Source organism: Prionailurus viverrinus, chromosome A2 (genome assembly GCF_022837055.1).
Source record: "Prionailurus viverrinus isolate Anna chromosome A2, UM_Priviv_1.0, whole genome shotgun sequence".
Lineage (NCBI taxonomy): Eukaryota > Metazoa > Chordata > Mammalia > Carnivora > Felidae > Prionailurus > Prionailurus viverrinus.
The window spans coordinates 162,626,897-162,638,613 of NC_062562.1; the positions used below are offsets into that span (position 1 = coordinate 162,626,897).

Here is an 11,717-nt window from a genome sequence, read left to right on the forward strand (position 1 = left end):
GGGAGGAAAGTAAATGGAGTTAAAAGTATTGTAAGATGTTTGTATTATCTGTGTAGAGGGTAAAGCCATTGGTTAGCCATATACTTTGAGAAATAGCTATGCATATGGAGAAGAAACATCATTTATATTTTTCAAACTATCAGGGGGAAATAATAGCATTATAAAAATCTCAGTCAAACAAAGAAAGAAAGGGAGAAAAACATAAATAAACACTATAAATTGAAAGCATAAAATAAGGAGGTAGATTTGAATACAAATACATCAGCAATTACATTAAAAGTAAATAAGTTTAGTGCCCCAGGTAAAAAGACAAAGATTATCATATTGGGGTTAAAGCAACCGATGAACTATATTCTATTTACAAAAGATACCAACTACAACCTAAGGTTACAGAAAGATTAAAACCTAAAAGGATGAAAAATATATGACTGCAGAATATTAACAAAAAGAAGGCAGACAAAATAGACTTTAAGACACGAAATATTGCTCCCACCCTGGATTTCAAGGATCAAAGAGCACCTGCTTGGACCACCCACTTCAGATTTCCCCACCAGTGTCCCAGACTCCATCACTACAGTGACTTCTCAGTGACAGATGACCTTTCTCCATAGAGGTACGACTTTACTGTCCATGTTGGATTCAGCTTCCTCTGCCTTTTGTGACTCGCCTGTACATTTCCTGACTGACCAATGTGGATCCATAGGTAGGGACATCTCTATGCCCCTACTCAGCAGGAAGAAGCGACAGAAGATGGGACCTTTCACCTTCAACAACCTTGAAGATTTAAGGGTCAAAATTTTTCAGGGGGAATATAATGAGGAACCATAAGGGAAGCTGAGGGCCAATCACAAGCTAGCACGACCCCCCCCCCCCCCACTCAGGTGGGATATATGTGATATTCCTCAGGCACTCCTGGCTGCCCAAGGACAAAGGAAAGGACAGAAAACAAGTGGTTAAACTTATGGTCTCCATCAGGTTACAAATATCTCATCAGTAGCCTAATCTCCAGGAACCCCCTACTATCTTAATGATAATGCTTTGCTAGAGGGAAAAACAACCTTAGCTTGGCAATAGCTAGGCCTCCAGTAATCTGTAAATCCTCTTTAGCATATGGAAATCCCTTTTAGAAACTTTCTCTTGACTTTACCTCCCCCAACTCCATAGTGTCTAAGCGGTCACTCTGCACAACCCCAGTGCAGCTTTTCTGGCCCATGGGTCCTGTCTTTGTGCTTTAATAAAATCACCTTTTTGCACCAAAAAAAAAAAAAAAAAAAAAAAAAAAAAGACACGAAATGTTACTAGAGACAACAAGATCAGTTATTAATAATCAAAGGCTGAATTTATCAGGAAGATGTAAGAATTCCTAATCTCTATGCTGCTAGTAACACAGCTTCAAAATATGTAAGGCAAAAACTTGACAGAATAACAAAGAGAAATAAACAAATTTAGAATTTGAGTGGAAAATTTTTACATACCTTTCTCACTCATGAACAGAAGGGAGCAGAAACATCATGAATAATTAAAAATTTTGTTTAGTTTCTTTCCCCCATAGCTTTATTGAGGTACAACTGACAAATAGAATCGTAATATATTTAAAGTGTACAATGTAATGATACGATTTACGTATAGATTGTGAAATGGTTACCACAATCAAGTGAATTAACACACCCATCACCTCAGATAGTTACCTTTGTGTGTGTGTGTGTGTGTGTGTGAGAGAGAGAGAGAGAGAGAGGATGCTTAAGATCTACTCTCAGCAACTTTCAAGAATACAGTACAGTATTATTAACTATATTCACCATGCTGTACATTAGATCTCTGAAACGTATTTATCTTATAACTGAGAGTTTCTACCCTTTGACCAACATCCCCCCATTTCCTCCACCCCTCAGCCCCTGGCAACCACCAATCTACTCTCTGTATCTATGAGTTTGACTTTTTAAAAAATTCCACATATAAGTGATACCATACGGTACTTACCTTTTTTTTTTTTTTTGGCTGGCTTATTTTGCTTAGTACGATTCCCTCCAGTTTCACTAGATGGCAGGATTTCCTTCTTTCTAATGGCTGAATAATATTCCACTGTGTATGTATAACATTTTCTTGATTCATCCATTGATGGACCCTATATAGGCATTTAGAGAAATACGTATAGCTTTGAGCAATATGCTGGAAAAGAAGATTAACAATAAACTAAGAATCCATCTCAAGAAGTTAAAAAAAAAACTGGATGAAAGAGCACTATGAGAGGAGAAAGAAATAAAAGAACAGAAATTAATGAAATAGAAAGCGAACACACAGTGGACAGGATTAACAAGGCCAAAGTTGGTTTTTGAAAAGGAAAGATGGATTAACCTCTGGTGAAACTGTTAAGAAAAAGAAGAAAGCAGAAAAAGATAAAGCAATATTATAAATCGAAAAAGAAAAACTGCAGATTCTTTAGACTTTAATGAGCACTATGAAAAATTAATATGTACAAAATTTTTAAATCTAATAAGCATAAACAAAGAACTTACTGTGAGGCAGGCATGATTTTATGTACTTTAAAGATTATTAATTTATCTAATTTTTGTAACCTCTCCACAAACTAGGCACTATCATTGTACTCATTTCTATTATCATGCCCATTTTATATATGGCAAAACTGAGGCTGAGAGAGTTTATCAATTTCGCCAAGGCCCCTCTTGTTAGAACCCAGAATTTGAACCCATGCATTATGCCTTAAGAGTCCAAGGACTTTGCCACTGTGCTATGCTGAAATTGATCAAGGACTTAAAAATACTACAACTTAACAAAGCTGACACAAGAGAAAATAGAAAAACTGAATAGTTAGTCATCTAAGTTTTTAAATAGTTCTTTTATTCAAACTGTTATTTGAAACCTTTTGATAAAAAAATTCAGACGAGATGGTTTTACTGGCGAGTTTCGTCTCATACTTAAATAAGCAATAACTATTTTTACGTAAAAATCTGAGAATAGAAAAGGTGGATACATTCTACAACTCCTTTTGTGAGACTAGCACAATCTTAATACCAAAACCCGGGGCGCCTGGGTGGCGCAGTCGGTTAAGCATCCGACTTCAGCCAGGTCATGATCTCGCGGTCCATGGGTTCAAGCCCCGCGTCAGGCTCTGGGCTGATGGCTCAGAGCCTGGAGCCTGTTTCCGATTCTGTGTCTCCCTCTCTCTCTGCCCCTCCCTCGTTCATGCTCTGTCTCTCTCTGTCCCAAAAATAAATAAACGTTGAAAAAAAAATTTTTTTTTTAAAAATACCAAAACCCAACGAGGATGGTATAAAAAATGCATAGACCAATCTCATAAAATATAGGTATAAGAAATTAAATAAATTATTATCTAACCCAATTCACAAATATATAAAAAGGGTAGGACTTCATGACCAAGTTGGATTTATATCGGAAATGCAAAGTATGTTTAATTTTAGAAAAAGCAATAAGTGAAATTCACTATGTAAATAGACTAAAAGAGGAAAATCGTATGATTATCTCAATGGATCAAAGGGGAGGGTTGATAAAATTTCACATCAATCCATGATAAAAAAAAATTCTTTTAAACTAGAAATAGAAAATTCCTTAATTTGATAAAGACCACTTATTAAAAGTATAGTTCATAATAGGTACTTAATGGTGAAATGTTGAGAACTTTTCATTTGAAATCAGAATGAGTCAAGGTATCTGCTATCAACATCCTATTCGACATTATACTGGAGGTCCTAGTCAGTATGAAAAGGTAGAAAAACAAAAAGTAAGGATTGGAACAAGGGAAATAAAACTTCCAAACTACTTCGATGATACGAGTATATACATAGGAAATTAAAAGAATCAACAAATGAATTATTAGAATGAATGCGTGGTTAGCAACACGAGTACCATGTACCCTCCATTCTTTTATCCCCTTTTGCTTGGCAAAATCACTCTTAAGAACAATTTTTTTTTTTAACATGTATTCATTTCTGAGAGACAGAGAGGGACAGAGCACAAGCGGGAGAGCGGCAGAGAGAGAGGGAGACGCAGAATCCGAAGCAGACTCCAGGCCATCAGCACAGAGCCTGAGGTGGGCCTCAAACCCACAAACTGCGAGATCATGACCTGAGCTGAAGTCGGAAGCTTAACCGACTGAGCCACCCAAGCGCCCCCAAATCACAACTTTTGAAATGATATACTAGAAATTTCTGTATTCAAATCTTAAAATTCTAAAGTTAATCAACATCTTTATCTTCCTCCCAAATTACATAAACACTGTAACTCTTATGACTCCATTCTTTATATGTTATTATTAACCAGTATTTTTGTTTTATCTTTTTTTTTTTTTTTAAATTTTTTTCAACGTTTATTTATTTTTGGGACAGAGAGAGACAGAGCATGAACGGGCGAGGGGCAGAGAGAGAGGGAGACACAGAATTGGAAACAGGCTCCAGGCTCTGAGCCATCAGCCCAGAGCCCGACGCGGGGCTCGAACTCACGGACCACGAGATCGTGACCTGGCTGAAGTCGGACGCTTAACCGACTGCGCCACCCAGGCGCCCCTGTTTTATCTTTTTAAAAGAACTATAAATTAGATCTTAGTATTGTTTTAAATTTTTTTTTAACGTTTATTTATTTTTGAGACAGAGAGAGACAGAGCATGAATGGGGGAGGGGCAGAGAGAGAGGGAGACACAGAATCGGAAGCAGGCTCCAGGCTCTGAGCCATCAGCCCAGAGCCCGATGCGGGGCTCGAACTCACAGACTGAGAGATCGTGAGATCGTGACCTGAGTTGAAGTCGGACACTTAACCGACTGAGCCACCCAGGCGCCCCTGATCTTAGTATTGCTTTAAATGGCCAATGATTTTTAGACTTATTTACATATCTTATCATTTCTTTGTTTAACATTCCTTCTTATATCTTAGACCTCCCATTCTGGGATCATTTTTCTTTTCTCTAAAGTAGATACTTAAAATTTGCCTTAGCGAGGGTCTGTTGGCAGGAAACTCTCTCAGCTTTTGTATGTTCTTGAAGAATAGTTTGGCTGGGAATAGAATTCAAAGCTGACTGTGATTCCCTCTCAACATACGGAATGTGTTATTGTGCTGTCTTCTGGCTTCCTCTGCAACTGCTGAGAAATCACACAACAGTCAAAATATTGTCCTTTTAGGGGTGATCTCACATTTCCCTCTGGCTACCTGCAAAGGACAGAGTCCTCGCCCTCAGCCAGGAGACCAAGTGCACCCTGGAGAGTGCGGGGACCAGCTGAGGGGCGTGTGGGAAGATGGGAGGAGGGGACAAACACATCACCTGAGCAGAGCTGCCCGCTTGGGTGTGTGTGATCTCTGCTTCTGCACCCTTTGCAGGAAAACTCAGAAACCAGCTTCTTGGGTGTGTGTGATCTCTGCTTCTGCACCCTTTGCAGGAAAACTCAGAAACCAGCTTCGGCAAGAGGAGAGGAAATTGGAACTTCTTTACCACCCCTGGTGACCAAAACGCTAGGGGGCACCCAGATTTGAACTGGGGACCTCTTGATCTGCAGTCAAATGCTCTACCCCTGAGCTATACCCCCCACTATACCAGTAAGGCCCAGTTAACACCCTTTGCCTCCACAGCCACACCCAGGGCTTAGGCTCCGGGTGCCTCTTCAGCACGGTTGGCTGAGTGGCCAGACCTGCTTTACCGCTCACTCCTCTCCCCGCCTGCGAAGCAACAGCTTTCACTCACAACTCTGTCCCGGGCGAGGGCAGCAACTTGGGCAGCATTCCCCGACTGCCGGGAGGACTTCTCGGAACATCCGTCTTGTGGGTTTCGTGCTGAGCACCTGCAAACCGAGAATCAAAATGCCCAGTGGCTGGCCAAGCATGAACACCCTGAAAAAGGGAGAAGACACGCTGACTGGAGAAGGGGTCGGAGCTCTACCCTCGGACGCAGGCTCAGGCCCCTCTGCTGGCCTCGGATCTCCACGTATTCAACCCTTTTAACCGCCTGAAGAAATGATTGGGGAAATGATGGCCCCTCAGTTCCAAGTCCCCCTTTCTGGGCCCCGCTCTGCGATGCTGGCTCTGGGACTCTGTAAACCACGCTTATCCTTTGCCAGGGGGCTTCCTGACTGTTCCCCTGAAGGGCTCTTCGGGGGAGCCCGGAGGGTGGGAGAAGGAAGAAGCCTGCGTTCTGCCCGCTGGGGCTCCTGTCGGTGTCACCGGGCAGCGACAGTCCGTCCCAGGAGCGTCCGGGATTGCCACCTGTGGTTTGGCGTTCATGGGACCAGCCTTGCCCCGACTCTTCAGGGCCACCGGTGCCTCCTTAGAGATCTGAGCCGGGGGCCCACCGAGATCCTCCCCCAGCCTGTGAGATTTAACAAGTTCCTCCTTTTCTGTTTGCTCCCCCAGCCCTAGAGTGATAGCGGCCTCTTGTCTTCGAGTTCTGGTTGTCTTCGAGTTCTGGTTGTTGTGGGTCGAATTGTGTCCTCCCGAGGAGACATGTCACCGCGGCGGTGTGTCCCCAAGCCAAGGAACTCGAAGAACTGCCACCGGACACGGAAAGCTAGAAGACACGAGGGAGGACCGTCCTTTTCAGAGAGGACGCAGCCCTGCCCACACCTTGGTTTCAGACTCCGGGCCCCCAGGGCTGTGAGACAATACGTTTCTGTTGTTCTAAGCTTCCCAGCTCGTGTCTTTGGCTGCAGCAGCTTTTGGACCCTGATGCATTGGTTAACGATTATTATTATTTAAAAAAATTTTTAATTTTTATTTATTTATTTATTTTTAAGTTTACATCCAAATTAGCTAGCATCTAGTGCAACAATGATTTCAGGAGTAGATTCCTTGATGCCCCTTACCCACTTAGCCCATTGCCCCCTCTAGTAAACCCTCTGTTTGTTCTTCATATTTAAGAGTCTCTTATTATTTTTTTTTTTTTAATTTTTTTTTTTTTTCAACGTTTATTTTATTTTTGGGACAGAGAGAGACAGAGCATGAACGGGGGAGGGGCAGAGAGAGAGGGAGACACAGAATCGGAAACAGGCTCCAGGCTCCGAGCCATCAGCCCAGAGCCTGACGCGGGGCTCGAACTCACAAACCGCGAGATCGTGACCTGGCTGAAGTCGGACGCTTAACCGACTGCGCCACCCAGGCGCCCCAAGAGTCTCTTATGTTTTGTCCCCCTCCTTGTTTCTGTATTATTTTTGTTTCTCTTCCCTTAAATTGATCTGTTTTGTCTCTTAAAGTCCTCATGAGAGTGAAGTCGTACGATATCTGTCTTTCTCTGAGTGACTAATTTCACTTAGCATCATACCCTCCAGTGCCATCCACGTAGTTGCAAATGGCAAGATTTCATTCTTTTTGATTGCCGAGTAATACTCCATCGTATGTATAGACCACACCTCCTTTATCCATCCATCCACCGATGGCCATTTGGGCTCTTTCCATCCTTTGGCTCTTGTCGATAGTGCTGCTAGAAACATGGGGGTGCATGTGTCCCTTCGAAACAGCACACCTGTATCCCGTGGATAAATGCCTAGTAGTGCAATTGCTGGGTCATAGGTAGTTCTGTGTTTAGTTTTTTGAGGAACCTCCATGCTGTTTTCTAGAGTGGCTTCACCAGCTTACATTCCTATGATTATTTCTATTAAATACTCTGCTCAAATAATGGAGGCAGCTTTTGTTTCTGGACTGGACCCTGGATGCTACTGAAATTGGTACCATTGTGGTCCTGGGGAAACAGACCCTCAGAGAGGGCACTGGGGATAGATTCGGTCTTGTCCTTGGTCTTCAAGGTGGTGCTGAGAGCCTGACTGGCCCCTGCACCTATGACGTGGCCATAAATGTGCTGGCTCGTAGACTCTACCTGCCTCGTCCTGTGAAGGGAACTAGAATTTGGTGTCCATACAACTCGATTTCGTCCTCTCAGTTCAAGGAGGAAAAAAGCATGCTCTCGAAGGGGGCACCTGGATTTGAACCAGGGACCTCTTGATCTGCAGTCAAATGCTCTACCACTGAGCTATACCCCCACCTGCTAGGGGAGCTGTGTAATTAATAAACTTCTTCCGCTTCCACACGCAAGCTGCTCATTCCGACTCAGAGAATTGCTAGTTCTGTGCAACGATAAATGCACTGTCTCGTGCCATAACTGTCCTCCTTTTCACGAGACACCATCCCTTCTTGGCATCAGCTTGGAAGATCACTGAAGGTTCCATCTGAGACAACGGAGTCTGTGCCTGGCTTGGTATTTGGGCAGAAGGTGAAGCCCAGAGGTAAAGCTGCTGTTTATTGAACAGTGACTAGAATGTTCATTGCCAGCTTTTCAATTTTTGTCATATGAAGGTTTAAATTTCGATATGGTCAAGTCGATCCCTTATAGTTTTTCATTTGGGGGCTATGTTTGAGCACCTGGATGGCTCAGTTGTTTGAGCGTCTGACTTTGGCTCAGGTCATGGTCTCATGGTCCGTGGGTTTGAGCCCCGCGTTGGGCTCTATGCTGACAGCTCGGGGCCTGGAGCCTGCTTTGGATTCTGTGTCCCCCTTCTCTGTCTGCCCCTCCCCTGCTCGTGCTCTCAGAAAGAAATATTGACTTTTTTTTTTTTTTTTAAAGAAAATATCCTTCCTTGGGTCAGGATGGCATCCCTGTCCTCCTTTCGGGCTTTGCGTGTTCGATACAGCTGTGACGCACCTGCTGCTTTCTGGTGGAAACAGAGGCTGACGCCCACTGCTGGCTTGTGCCAGTGGGTGCGACGGTTTCTTCCGCATGCCGGTTCTGCAGCTTGCTTCGGGACATTGCTCCTAGAAGTTTAACTCGGAGACTCAGTTTCCACCACTCTTCCCTAGTGAGATCTATATTCGTAATGAACTTTAAAGGCTCAACCTAGCTTCTGTTGCCGGTACCTGAGGGCCCTGACTGCCGCGGCGAGCCAAATCCCCAAGTGCCTTCTGTTCCACACGGCCAACAAACGCGTCTCCAAGGGGGCGGAAGTGAAGCAAAGCCTTCCCAGCTTTCTGCAGTGAAGCGTCAGCTTTATTTTTATTTTCTTAAAATCTGTCATGGCTCAATACCAGTGCAACAGACTTGGCTTTGAGACCCTCCCTCCAGCCCCACACGACGCCAGAGCTGGCTGCCATCGGATCATTGTAGAATTTGTAAGCATTGACACCGAGTTCACGGACAACACGTTGAGTGGCACCAGTCCCAAGGACATGTTGACCGTGAACTTCTCCGGAACAGAGGGATGGCTTCACTGCTCTGTTAGGATAGTTATGGGACCCCTCTGTAGAACCACCTTTTCCAACGGGCCGAAGATTCACACTCCACCGGTTAGGAACTGCGTTCAGCTGCTGGTAACTGACTAGAAATGAGAGTGCTGTTGTGCTAAGGGGTGCACACTCACTCACTACGGTATCGTGCATTCCTAGCGCGAAAGAAAGGAAGTTCCTGGGGGAACTTATAGGCAAGGAAGCTGCCAAATGCACATGGCCCCTGAGCTCTCTTTATTCCACAGAGGAGTGGGTGTGGACCAGGTAAAGTTGGGTGCACCGGGGAACGTGCACCCATAGAAGGACCTTTCCTTGGGCTGCTCTATATTGTCATGGGGGAGCTAGGAAGGCCTTGGAACAGCTGCTTGCCCATAACGATGGGAGATTCCTGGTCAAGAAAGTGACCGTGTTAGAAAAGCCTCCTTCTCATGACTAATTCGGACCAACTGAGCTAGGGGCTTGATATGTTGTTGATGGGGAAAGGGCACGAGCCTTCAGAGTCATCTTGATTTGTGGTGTAAACAAGCTAGACATATACACCTTTCTTTTGGAAACCCGACATGTGTAGGGTGAGCAGACCAGGACTGGCATGGCCACTCTGGGATGTCTTTAGGGACACAGGCTCCTTTTAGCTCTCTGGGCAGCCTTTCTTGAAATGTGGATCCCATCCTCAAGGTCGACCCATGGTGCAAGTTGGCAGCTGGTGCTCCAGCCATCATATCTATGCTCCAAGTGGGAAGCAGGAGTAAAGGCCAAAAAAAGGGACATGTTGTGTTTGTCTATCTCTTAAGCTTTCCCAGAAGTCTTGTCCAATGATTGCTTCTTCTCCCTCATTTCCTCCCGTAGCCAAAGAGAGGCCAGGAAGTGTGGTCTTGTAGGAGGGACATAACTGCTGGGTAAAAAAATCAGGGGTCTGTTACTAAGGAAGAGGGGAGAATGTATATTAGGTAGTTAACTGACGAGCTTTGCCCCTTCCACACACACACACGTATCTGTGTGCACACACACACACACACACATGCGTATAGCACAGTTTCTACTTTTTTTTTCTTTTTTTTGGCAAAGGGGGTAAAATGTAGCCAGTACCTAGGGTCACCCCGTTGCATGACCGCAGGGTGCTATGTAATTGGTGGAATCGTATAATACACACCCTGTATATCTCTACGTGGCTGCCCTATCCGTAACCAGCTTGGAGCCCGGAGCCTGCTTCGGATTCTGTGTCTCCCTCTCTCTCTGCCCTTCCCCTGCTCACACTCTGTCTCTCTCTCTTGAAAATAAATAAACGTTACATTTTTTTTTTTTTTTATTGTGGTAAAAGACCCCGGACATAGAATGATTTACCTTAACCACGCTTAAGCGCACGGTTCAGGGGCATTAAGTACACGCACACTGTCGTGTACACAGCACCCCATCCATTTCCTGAACTTCTCCATCTTCCCCAACTGAAAGGCGGTCCCCATTCAGCAATAACTCCCCGCCCCTCGCCCCCAGTCCCCGACAGCTACCCTTCCACTTTCTGTCGCCATGATTTTCACCGCCTCGTGTAAGTCAGCCCCTTTTCATCCTCGTTTGAGTGGCTGGATTTTTATCATATCTTTTATTGCAAGCTGCCTCGGATTCATTTTTTTGAAGCAAGCTTGGGCTAAACAAATAAAACCTGGGTGGTAATAATTAGGCACGAGGGAAACACCCAGAAAGCCTGGGGCAGACTTCCTCTATCCCTTTGGGGAATGAGCTCAGCTGAGGATGTAAACATGAAACACAAGAGAAATGCCACAGGGGGAACATTCGAGTCTTTTACTACATGTTGGAAATCTAGATTCCAGGAGGCTGGGCCTCCCGGGGGGCAAGGAGCTGCCCTTCCCCTGGAGTGAAAGTCCCGTGATATAGAGTCACTTGGATTTGAACCAAGCACCTGTTGGTCTGCAGCAAGGAAAAGCCCAGGGGTGGGCGCAGTGGGAGGGCCGGGGACTGGGCACAGGATGCTTGCTCTCAAATAGCCCTAGCTCGACGGCAATATATTTTTCTAGTACTGAGCCATCATTGTGTTTCTGTTTGACTCTTTCCTGGTTATGTTGTCCTATACTAGTGGACACGATTTTCTATTATTTTTTCTAAGTTTATTTATTTACTTTGAGAGAGAGAGAGAGAGAGAGAGCACGGGGGGCGCAGAGAGAGGGGGAGAAAGAGAGAATCCCAAGCAGGCTCTGCACCGTCAGCACAGAACCCGACGTGGGGCTTGAACTCACGAACCATGAAATCATGACCTGAGCCAAAACCAGGAGTCAGGTGCTCAATCGACTGAGCCACCCGGGCGCCCCAGGATTTTTCTGTTATTGTATTTAAATGTCTCTGAAGTGAGATTGGCCTTCCCCGGTCCAGGAGGACAGTTCGTTGCTCAACAGCATCCGAGTAGCTGCGGTCTGTACTAGAACCTCCCCATAAGCTCTCAAGGTCCCCGTGTAGGAGGATGGAGGCTAGTCAAGCTC

General features: G+C 44.8%; 2 non-coding genes across 2 annotated transcripts; both read right to left on the reverse strand.

Annotated features, from left to right (window-relative positions):
* Positions 1 to 5,480: 5,480 nt before the first annotated feature.
* On the reverse strand, positions 5,481 to 5,552 carry TRNAC-GCA (transfer RNA cysteine (anticodon GCA)). The gene has a single exon. It is a non-coding gene; the product is annotated as a tRNA-Cys (tRNA).
* Positions 5,553 to 7,919: 2,367 nt separating this feature from the next.
* On the reverse strand, positions 7,920 to 7,991 carry TRNAC-GCA (transfer RNA cysteine (anticodon GCA)). Its single transcript has one exon. It is a non-coding gene; the product is annotated as a tRNA-Cys (tRNA).
* Between the last annotated feature and the right edge of the window lie 3,726 nt (positions 7,992 to 11,717).